The 12,176-nt window shown below is 39.5% G+C and overlaps 1 protein-coding gene across 1 annotated transcript in view; it reads left to right on the top strand.

Moving 5' to 3' along the window:
• The window catches only part of LOC126094498 (uncharacterized), a 146,839-nt gene that overhangs the window by 55,284 nt on the left and 79,379 nt on the right, over positions 1–12,176 (top strand). The window lies entirely within an intron of this gene.

The following is a 12,176-nucleotide window of genomic DNA, read 5'->3' as shown; positions in this document are numbered from 1 at the left end:
TTTTCAAAACCATCTGATACTCCCTTTATTGTTGTTGTTGTTGTTGTTGTGGTCTTCAGTCCTGAGACTGGTTTGATGCAGCTCTCCATGCTACTCTATCCTGTGCAAGCTACTTCATCTCCCAGTACCTACTGCAACCTACATCCTTCTGAATCTGATTACTAGTGTATTCATCTCTTGGTCTCCCTCTATGATTTTTACCCTCCACGCTGCCCTCCAATACTAAATTGGTGATCCACTTCTCTTCTCCCCAATCCTATTCAATACTTCCTCATTAGTTATGTGATCTACCCATCTAACCTTCAGCATTCTTCTGTAGCACCACATTTCGAAAGCTTCTATTATCTTCTTGTCCAAACTATTTATCATCTATGTTTCACTTCCACACGACTACATTCCATACAAATACTTTCAGAAACGACTTCCTGACACTTAAATCTATACTCGATGTTCTTCTTCAGAAACGCTTTCCTTGCCATTGCCAGTCTACATTTTATATCTTCTCTACTTCGACCATCATCAGTTATTTTGCTCCCCAAGTAGCAAAACTCCTTTACTACTTTAAGTGTCTCATTTCCTAATCTAATTCCTTCAGCATCACTCGACTTAATTCGACTACATTCCATTATCCTCGTTTTGCTTTTGTTGATGTTCATCTTATATCCTTCTTTCAAGACACTATCCATTCCGTTCAACTGCTCTTCCAAGTCCTTTGCTGTCTCTGACAGAATTACAATGTCATCGGCGAACCTCAAAGTTTTTATTTCTTCTCCATGGATTTTAATACCTACTCCGAATTTTTATTTTGTTTCCTTCACTGCTTGCTCAATATACAGATTGAATAACATCAGGGAGGGACTTTACTACAAAATGCCAATCATGCCTACTCCTGGTTCCAATCATGCATCTCATGTCTGTCTCATATGAACGAATCCTATTGCAGTCAAGTCACAGATATTTCCATATGTAGCACCATGAAAAGACAGCCACGTACATGAAGTGTGGAGCTATGCTCCATTTACTTTACAGTTTTCCATATGTGTATTTTGGTCAAGTTACCATTTTGAGTTGTGGAAAATCTAGGATGGAATAATGACAATATGATGAAAAGGATAGATTGCTTCTCACTACATAGTGGAGATGATGAGTCACAGGCAGGCACAACAAAAATATTACTAAACATGTAAGATTTTGGTCAGAAGGCATTCTTCTGAAACAGACAGCATACACACACACATTCATAGAAACGCAGTTCACACACACATGACCTCTGTTTTTCACCTCTCTTCTCCTAAGCCCCCCCCCCCCCCCCCCCTCTTGCCGCCGCTGCCAACCCTACTTTCTCCGCCGTATGTTGTTTGCCCCCACAAACAGGTTGGCATAGGAGATAGGAGGATGCCACAGTTTTGTTTGTATACTTTTGCTTCAGAGGAGAAGTAGTTGTGGACTAGTCTGCAAACAGATCTCACCCAATCCTCCCACCACCCCCAAGAACGAGCCACAAAGGAGTGCTCCCTTCATCACCCAGTACCACCCTCAACTGGAACAACTGAATCACATATTTTGCCAGGGCTTTGATTACCGTTCATAATGCCTTGAAATGAGGGACATTCTACCCTAGAGATTTCCCACCACTTGTAAAGTAGTATTCCCTCACCTACCCAACCTCCACAACATCCTGTTTCATCCCTGTGCCACTCCCAATCCTAACCTCTTGCCACAAGGATCATATCCCTGATGAAGACCCAGGTGCAAAATCTTCCCAATCCACCCACCCAGTCCTGTCACAGGTTTATCTTACCCCATCAGGGGCTGGGCCACCAGTGAAAGCAGCCATGTCATTTAGCAGCTCTGTTGCAATAATGCACAACTTTTTATATTGGTATGACTACCAATCAGGTGTCAAACAGGATGAAGGGCCACTGCCAAACTGTGGCCAACAGCAAAGTAGACCGCCCCGCGGTCCAACATGCAACTGAACATAACGTTTTATTGGCTGCTTCACTATTCAACCTATTTGGATCATCCCCTCCACCACCAGCTTTTCCTGAACAGTGCCGATGGGAGTTAGTAGTGCTTAAGTACCCAGATTTTGCAGTGCTAGTTTGAGGTGCCATTAACCTACTGAATATAGACTGGAATGTCTATGGATTCATGTGAAATACTTTTGATGTTTTCTGAAAACTGTCTTGAGCAGCTAGCTTGGCAGCCCACATGCAATGGAAATATCTTAGACCTTGTGGCTAAAAAGACCGGACCTTATTGAAATGTCATTATAGAAACAGGGATTAGCAATCATGATGTCAATACAGCAACTACGATTACAAAAATTAATAAATAAGTCAAGAAGGCTAGGAGAGTGTTTCTTCTAGATATAGCAGATAAGCAGTTGTTAGCATCTCACTTGGCCAATGAATTGACATCACTTAGTTCCAGTAAGATGGATTTAGAGTAATTATGGGCAAAGTTTAAGCTGATTGTAAATCGTGGTCTGGAGAATTATGTGCCTAGTAAGTAGATAAAGGTCGGAAAAAATCCACTATGGTTTAATAACAAAATTCGGAAGATACTGAGGAAGCAGAGATGGTTGCACTGTCGCTTCAAAAGAGAATGGACAAATGATGACAATTGAAGGTTAGTAGAGATCCCTGCGTCTACGAAAAGCTCTATAAGCAAAGCATACAACATCTACCACCGTCACACCTTAGCAAAAGATCTGCTAGAGAACCAGAGAAAATTCTGGTCCTATGTAAAATCACTAAGCAGGTCTAAGGCTTCCATTCAGTCCCTTGTTGACCAGTGTGGTGTGGCAGTTGAAGACAGCACATTGAAAGCCGAAGTTTTAAATCTCATGTTTAAAAAATATTGTTCACACAAGAGAATTGTGCAAAAATACCATCATTTGACCATTGGATAGACTCCTTTATGGATGTCAATAGTAATAAGCATCCCTGCCATAGAGAAGCAACTGAAGATTTGAAAGAAAATGATTCACCAGGTCCGAATAGCATCCCAGTTCAGTTTTACAAAGAGTACTCTATGGTGTTGGCCCCATACCTAGTCTGCATCTGTCGTGAATCTCTCACCCAGTACAAAGTCCCAAGTGACTGGAAAGAAGCACAGGTGACTCCAGTAAATATGGAGGGTAAAAGAATCGACCCGCATAATTACAGATCAATATCCCTAACTTTGGTTTACTGCAGAATTCTTGAACATTCTCAGGTCGAATATATTAAACTTCCTTACCGCTGAGAAGCTTATATCATCGAGTTAGCATGGTTTTAGAAAACATTGCTCGTGTAAAACTCAGGTTGCACTTTTCTCACATTGTATACTGCAAACTATGGATGAAGGGCAAAAGGCAGATTCCATATTTCTAGATTCCCGGAAAGCATTTGACACAGTGCCCCATTGCTGGCTGTTAATGAAGGTATGAGCATATGGAATAAGTTCGAAGACTTCTTAAGTAATAGAACCCAGTATGTTGTCCTTGATTATGAGTGTTCATCAGAGACAAGAGTATTGTCAGGAGTGCCCCAAGGAAGTGTGATAGGACCACTGTTGTTCTCTATATACGTAAATGATGTGGCGGACAGAGTGGGCAGCAATCTGCGGTTGTCTGCTGCTGATGCTGTGGTGTATGGTAAAGTGTAAAAGTTCAGTGACTATAAGAAGATGCAAGGCAACTTTGACAAAATTTCTATTTGGTCTGTTGAATGGCAGCTAGTTCTAAATGTGGAAAAATGAAGTTAATGCAGATGAGTAGGAAGAACAAACCTGTAATGTTTGGATACGTATTAGTCGTCTCCTGCTTGACACAGTCATGTCGTTTCAATATCTGGACGCAAATGTTGCAAAGTAATATGGATATGGAATGGAATGAGCATGTGAGGACTGTAGTAGGGAAGACGAATGTTTCACTTCGGTTTATTGGGAGAATTTTAGCAAAGAGCGGGTCTCCTGTAAAAGTGTCTGCGTATGGGACACTGGTGCACCTTATCTTGAGCATTGCTTGTGTGTGTGGGATCCATACTAGGTCAAATTGTAGGAAGACATCGAAGCAATTCAGAGGCGGACTGCTAGATTTGTTATTGGTAGATTCGAACAACACCTAAATGTTATGGAGATGCTCTGGGAACTCGAATGGGAATCCATGGAGGGAAGGCGACTTTCTTCTTGAGAACACCATTGAGGAAATATACAGAACCAGCTTTTGAAGCTGACTGCCACAAAATTCTTCTGCCACTTAAGGACCATGATGATAAGATACAAGAAATTAGGGCTCTTGTGGAGGCATATGACACCCATTTTTTTTCTTGTTGTATTTGCAAGTAGAAAGGAAAGGAAACGAGATGACTAGTGGTTTCCACTCCTCTGTCCTATCATCTCCTCCCCTTTTTCGTCTCCCACCCTCTTTGTTTTCTGCCCTCTGCCAAAGCACCCACCCATCTTTCTCCACTCCTCTCCTTTTTCGCACCTTTTTTCCCCACCTCCCTGCCCCACAACCTCCTGACAGCCCAGCTATTGGCAGTCTAGTCTCTGCAGACTCCACCAGACAGCATTCGTCTCTACCCCCACCCGTACACTACTATCCGTTCCCCTACCCCACACCTTGAGATTGCTGCTTGCATTCCCTGGTATTTATGTTCCAGCCCGAGCTGCCAAAGTTGGTGGTCATGTGTGCACGAGGTGTGCTTGCTTGTGCGTATGAACAGTGTGTGTTTCTATTTTGCTGATGAAGGCTGTGGCCAAAAGCTTTATCCAAGTGTTTTTTAATTGTGCCCGTCTGCAACTTAACGTGTCTTCTTTACAGTAAGTGGCACTCTATCTTTTCCTGCGAAGTTGAAAATGAAGTAAAATTTATGATAAAGCCTTTCCAATTTATCATTGATTACAGAACTAAACAGCTGCCTACTTACATGATTGTCCACTGCCAAACTGTAATTAGCCAAAATGCAGCCACCCAGATCCCCAATGTACTGTCAACTGCAATGCTAATGACATTGACAGCTATTTCAGTATCTGTGCTATTTGTATTCTGCCTTAGTATCATCTCTGAATTATGTAGATGAAAGATGCCCTTCCAGCACATCCCACATTTAGATATTTAACATGTTTCACTGAGCCCCAAACAATCACAATTAGCACTTGTCTGCTGTACTACTCAGCAATGTAAGCTGCCAGGTTATATTCACTTGGTAGCACCTATCAGGATGCGGCCAATGCTGTTGTACAGGATTAACAAACTGCATTTTGCCACTCTGTGCAACAGCAGTGGTGTTCACGAGCTTATTGCTTTATGAAAATGTTTGTAAGTTTTGAACCATGCAGTGATATGCTTGCCATAGTTTAGCACACAGCAGATGAAATCAAACTGTCGAAGCACATAGATGTACATCTGTTTCAGTGCTCCAATATGAAGCAGCACTGTGGACAATACTCTATGGTGCATTACAGATTTATGTACACTAGTGTAATCGTCATGTGCTGTATTCATTTTGGATTGTTCAGTATGTGCTTGTCACTGAATGGAACTGTCAGCAAAGTTTTACCACATAAGCAATCTGACCTCTACGCCCCTATTTGCATTTAGTGTGCTGGTATATGTTTTTTACTTGTTGATAAGTTACGAAGGCTTAATGTATGGTAGAACTCAATGGACTACAATGGCTTAATTGTGGATATACAAAGTAGAGTTTGTTTTCAAAGATGACACTTAATTCTGAATCAGTGTGCGCTATGAAATGAAATTTCCTCTTATTATGTTTCTATGCTGGTTGATGACCTGAACTGTTATCTTTCCCTTTCAAGCACAATGCTTTATATTGGACATAAAAGCACCTCTCATCAATGGACTCAGAGCTTCGACATGACTGTAGGTGTACATACTATTTTATTTATTGAGAATATGCTCTTGGGTACATGAAGATGGAATTAAAATTTTTAATTGTGTAACTAATGCACCTTAATATTTTTTTCATATTTTGGGGCTCTCTTTGACTTATTGATTTCTGACGGCTCATTATTAGAAGTTTTCTGGAATTTTAATACAGGTTGTTGATCTATTTTTTTTTTCTCTTCAGTTATTGTAGATCGTCATTGTCTTTTTTCATTTCACATATTTCTCTCGGTGACTGAATTAAAAAAATAAATCCAAATACAATAGATTCAAATGCTATTTTAATTCTATATCAGTATTCTATAAATCTCTAAGATTTGTTTGGCATATGTATTAAGGTTTCTTCTCTTTTCATGGGAAGAATGACTGCTTGTACACCTGTGCAAACTGCTATTTTGTAATTTTATAATCACAACCTCTGTGAGAATGATATGATAGGTACTGAAGAATATTTGCAGTTTCTGCCCTGAAAGCTAATTGTTGAAATTGCCTAAATGAGTTCTTGTGTGATTTAAATTGGCTTTCTTTCTTCAGGTTTCTGCTAGTTAAGATTTTTCAACATCTCTGTAGTTTCTCAACCATTAACCAAGCCTTTGATTGTTCACAGTGCGCTTCTTTGTATACACTTGATAGCACATGACAATTCACCTTGATATGGGTTCCATATATTTGAGCAGTGTTCATGTGATTTGTATGCAGTGTCTCTTGTAAACAAACTGCAGTTACCAGGTATTTTACCCATGGGTCAAATCCCACCAGTTGCTTTACCTACAACTGAGCCCATGTGAATATTCACATACCTCTTCACACTGTAACATGCAAACGTTTGAATGGAATAACTGACTCTTACATTTTTTTACAATAAGAGCTAGTTGTCAGTTTTGCACCAGGCTGATATGTTTTCCAGAACTAGCAGCATATTACTATAATATTTACTGGATAAATTGTTTTATATTTAACTGCTTTAAATGCAAAAAATTAGAGATCACAACTAATATGATCCAATAAGTCATTAATGTATAGCAAGTGCAGCAGTGGCCCTATTACAGTTGCTTAAGGTTGTGTTGTGGTCGTCAGTCCTGAGACTGGTTTGATGTAGCTCTCCATGCTACTCTATCCTGTGCAAGCTACTTCACCTCCCAGTACCTACTGCAGCCTACATCGTTCTGAATCTGCTTAGTGCATTCATCTCTTGGTCTCCCTCTACAATTATTACCCTCCACGCTGCCCTCCGATACTAAATTCGGGATCCCTCGATGTCCCTCTTGCTTAAGGTACACCAGATAAACTTCAGTGTTTGCAGGTAACTCTCCATCTGTGATAACATGCTATTTTCTTCTTGTCAAGAAATTTTTGATCTAGTTCCAAACCTCATTAGCTGTTTCACAGGAACATATTTTCTTTGTAAGGCACCAGTGTGGTATTGAAGCAAAAGGTCTTGAAATACTGATTCAGTTTGGCTTCTGCTGTCCATAGCCTTATTTGTGAAAAACATGGTTGAATTTTTCAACATCAGTATGATTGGAACACATGTGGATTTCCATGTAGAAAGTTATTAGTTTAATTTATATAATTATATGTTTGAACTCTTAAACACAATTAAGATTCTGCTACAAATTTGTGTGTGTATTTATTTGTTCATTCATCCAGGGATCATTTCATAATAATATTGGATTTGTCATCATACTACAATGAAAATAAATAGCCTCAATAGAATATATAAGTATGTTTATGTAAAAACAAATATGCTGTAACTTACCAAACGAAAGTGTTGGTATGTTGATAGAGACAAAAAAAAAAAAAAACCACACACACACACACACACACACACACACACACACACACACACACACACAAATTACAAGCTTTCGCAACCCGTGGTTGCTTCATCAGGAAAGAGGGAAGGAGAGGGAAAGACAAAAGGATGTGGGTTTTAAGGGAGAGGGTAAGGAGTCATTACAATCCCGGGAATGGAAAGACTTACCTTAGGGGGAAAAAAGGACAGGTATACACTCGCACGCACACACATATTCATCCGCACATATACAGACACAGGTAGACATATGTAAAGACAAAGAGGTTGGGCAGAGATGTCAGTCGAGGCGGAAGTACAGAGGCAAAGATGTTGTTGAATGACAAGTGATGTACGAGGGACAGCAACTTGAAATTAGCGGAGGTTGAGGCCTGGTGGGTAACGGGAAGAGAGGATATATTGAAGGGCAAGTTCCCATGTGGTGCTCACCAACAGTCATCTTGTAGATATCTGTTGAAGGAGTTGAGCATTTTGACTACTACTTCACAGTATATTTATTTCCTCATGAAGTTTGTGTAAACAATCCACTACAGTTCAAAAGAAACTATGATTTACACAGTTACAATACCAGAAGTGAAAATGACATTCATTACTGTAGATAAGGTTGTCTCTAGCACAAAAAGGGTTGCACATTGCTTCAGCAAAAATTTTTGATCACTTACCCACTGATATAAAATGTCTATCAGACAGTAAAGTAAAATTGGAAAACAAACAGAAAGTTTCTCCTTGACAAGTCCTTCTGTTCCATAGAAGAATGTGTTTTACTGTAATGTGTACAAGGTGATAAGTAGGAATAACTAATTCATATCTGGAAATCTTTTTTTCTTTTTGTATTATAAAAAACTTAGAAATATTCAGTATGTAACCATATGTACAAATTAATTTGCAGTTTGAATCTAAAATGACCTATTTCGTATAATTAGGATCTGTCATGCAAATGATCCGTGGAGCATGTAACTAACTAACTACACTAGAAACCATGACGTTTTGCCTTGTGAATGCCCTGTGTACCTTTATGAGTGGGCTACACAGATCTGGATGATGGAAAAGTCACACTTACAGTTTTTCTGAAAATGTTCGCCATTCGAAAGCCTTCTATACAATCACGTTGCAGTTACAGCTTTATTGTGGCAACACCACAAGCAAAAATGATATGGCCACATGTATCTGCAACCTCCAGCTTAGTGCCACAATTGTAAAATCTCCAAGCACTAAAGTAGCATCCCTCTGTGCCACTGCTGTTTCCTGCACAACATACTATAAAACTTTCACCCACACATGGGAAATCTCTTATGATTGATACAAAAGAAATGAAATTTTGGAGGGGATACTCCTCAGAAGATTTTCTGCTTACCTCTGGGAAGCAAAAGGCCAGATCGTCATCAGACAAATCTACAGGAATTGTGAAGACAAATAAAGAAAAATATTCTTCCACTTCCCCAACTTGGAGACCATCCTCAACAGCAACACTGTACAAAAGCATTGCTCAGCGAACCTCCACTTCACCAGTGGAAATTGTCAATTGATTCTCTAAGAGAGAGCTGGTTTACCCTGTGAGGAAACTTCTATGATTGAAGGAATAAAAAGTAGTGTAATCCAACACATATTGAAGCCAGGCACTCCAAAGTTGCTGAGGTGACTCTCACTAACATGGCTGCGATCTCTTAACCTTATATATATGTATGGAATGTATGTGGCATCTAACTGTGTTGGGCAGAACTGCATCTGTTACTATTTTCACAATCCCCAGCTCATAGGCATGCAAGAAACGAAAATATGACCTCAAGACAGCTTTGACCCCTCACACTTCACACCAGTAATGACCTTCCACCTGAGTTGAGAACTCCAGCTCGTGATGGTGTAATTCCCAGATGTTATAGGCATGCAAGAAACAAACATATAGCCTCAAGAAGACTTCGACCTTTCATATGTCACGCAGTACATTATGACCTTCCTCCTGATTTGGGAACTCTAGATCATGAGTGTGCAATGACGCTCATTCATAGTCAAACCATTCTGCTGAACAATCAGTTACAAATTGTTGCTCTTCGTATTTACGTTCCCAGAATTACCTTTTTTTTTCTCTTTATGATAATCAGATATCTCCACCACTTGCTCTTCCCTGTGCTGACATACTGCAACTTATTGCCCAGCTCCCAACATCTTTTTTTCTGTTTGGTGACGATAGTATCCACTATATTGTTCGAAGTTCTCCCAGATGCTGCATGAGGGGCATGCTTGTTGCAGATATTCTGGACCAGCTTATTGGTATTTACCTCAAACAGGTGAGCCCACATTTTATTCAGATTCTTTACATTCATTGTCACATCTGGATCACTTCTTGTGCAGAGCAAAATTTGCACACCCTCTAGAATGGTCCATCATCCCAGACATACACTCAGGCGACTAGTTTTTATGCATAAATCACTTGTTGAACTATATAAAATCCATGCTTAAGACAACTTGGCAGCTTTCTAAACCTAACTGGAAGCTCAGCTCCTCATTAATGACCTTAGACACACAATTCTGCAGCAGTGGAAATCAGGTAAAGTTCCTTATAAATATTGCCATCTCAGCTGCTGAACTTCCCTTATCCTGGGTCTCTTCTCTTCTGCAATGAACCCTAATCTCGTGGTGGTCTGAGGAACATTGAGACATGGTTCTCAAACAAAAATATGCTCTCCATATCTTTGAATGTGACACCATGATGGATGACTGTGCCCAGTATAAACAGATGCGTGCAAATAGCCACTGAATTATCAGAGATAGCAAAGAAACCTCTTGGATTTCTTATCCCCTTGACCAACTGACTTCCCTTCTGCCATTTGCATTAAACTTCGTCACGTTGCTGGCTAAAAGGTCTAGCTTCCAGTACCCAGTCTAACTGTTGCAAACAATATCATTGCGGATCTTGTCAATATCCCCAACACTTTGGGCCTAATACTGTTTTTACTATGAAGGAACTAGAGTATGCCCTTTGATCATCATGTTCCTGCACCTCAGGACCAGACAGACAATAAGCATTCAATGTGGATTTCGTAGGAATCGCTCTCCAGTCTTCCATCTTGTCACCTTGTGGACTTACATCATGGGCAGCGTTCTGTAGAAATGCTAGACCTTAGCTTGATTTTTTGATTTTGAAAAGGCTTGTAAAACTTTGTTGTACACAGGGAATCCTCCATACAATACACAGAGGGGGCTTCTGATGCAGTTTGCCTCACTTTATTAAAGAATATTTAAAAATGGGATTTTTTATGTATACATATGTTTGACTTTATCAGGCCCTTATACTCTGGAGAGTAGCATACCTCTGGGCTTCATGCTGAACTTAAACTTAGTTTGTCTCTCGCCGATTGTCTTAGGCTTTCATTTTGTTGATAATTTTGTGATCTTTTGCTGCTCTGTTTACTGTATCACTGACTTCAGTGCAGTCTTGACCATGTCTACTTGTGGATTATAGACAAAGGCTTCCACTTTTCCAACGAAAAAAACGCCTGCATGAATTTTTGGTGTCAAAAGTAACTTCTCCCTCCATCCTTACGTCTTGGTCCTACTGCCTTTATAATCACTGAAAGCACAAAATTCTTTGGATTAATGCTCGATAGAAAACTTTGTTGTTCCGCTGTGTCCATTCTTTCAATGTCCTTCAGGGCCTTATGGGGAGCAGACCAGATAGTGCTTTGTTTATATCATTCATTGGTCCGATAGAAGCTGAACTATAGGTGCATCATGTATTCAACTGTATGACTTCATTTTATGTTGCCTTAACGCAGTAGACTACCATCCTGTTTCACTCTCTTATCAACTGCTGTCTCTCTTTTTGTCCTTTGACTCTTAAAGATAGCAGTTTGGTTTCCCTACAAGCTGTAGATTCGCTGTTCTTAAACATATCTCCTAAGATAAATCATGGAGTCATTATTGGCTTATATGTTCCTACATTTTTCCATTGTACCATTTTTTCGATAAATAAATAATTTGCCAGTATTTTGCAACCATGGCTTATTAAACTGATTGGTAGTATTCACATGTGAGCAACTACCTTCTTTGGACTTTGAATTATTACAGTCTTCTTGAAGATATTTTACCTGCCTTATACTCATGGCCGGCTCTCCGAGGGATCTCAGTAATTCTGAGCAAATGTAATTTACTCCAGACTTTTTTTTCCTCTCCACCTTAGTTCTTTTAGTATCCTAATACAAATTCTTTTTGTAGTGTCATATCTCCCTTATCATATTCAGTCATAATATTTATTAAATATATAATATTAAAATGAGTTAACTTTTATTGGAGTTAGGGAAGTTGTGTCTTCAATTATCAATCTACTGTATGGCTTAGACCTTCCTCGGTGTATAATGGTCACTGTGTTAAAGAGGCTCTTAACACACTATGACAGAGATTTGAGAAATACAGATACTACTGTGGAAAAAAATCTCTAAAATAATATTCTGATACATTGTTAATACA

This window comes from Schistocerca cancellata, chromosome 1 (assembly GCF_023864275.1).
Source record: "Schistocerca cancellata isolate TAMUIC-IGC-003103 chromosome 1, iqSchCanc2.1, whole genome shotgun sequence".
Classification (NCBI taxonomy): Eukaryota; Metazoa; Arthropoda; class Insecta; order Orthoptera; family Acrididae; genus Schistocerca; species Schistocerca cancellata.
Note: the sequence above shows the minus strand (reverse complement) of the source record. Positions and strands in the feature narration are given on the sequence as shown.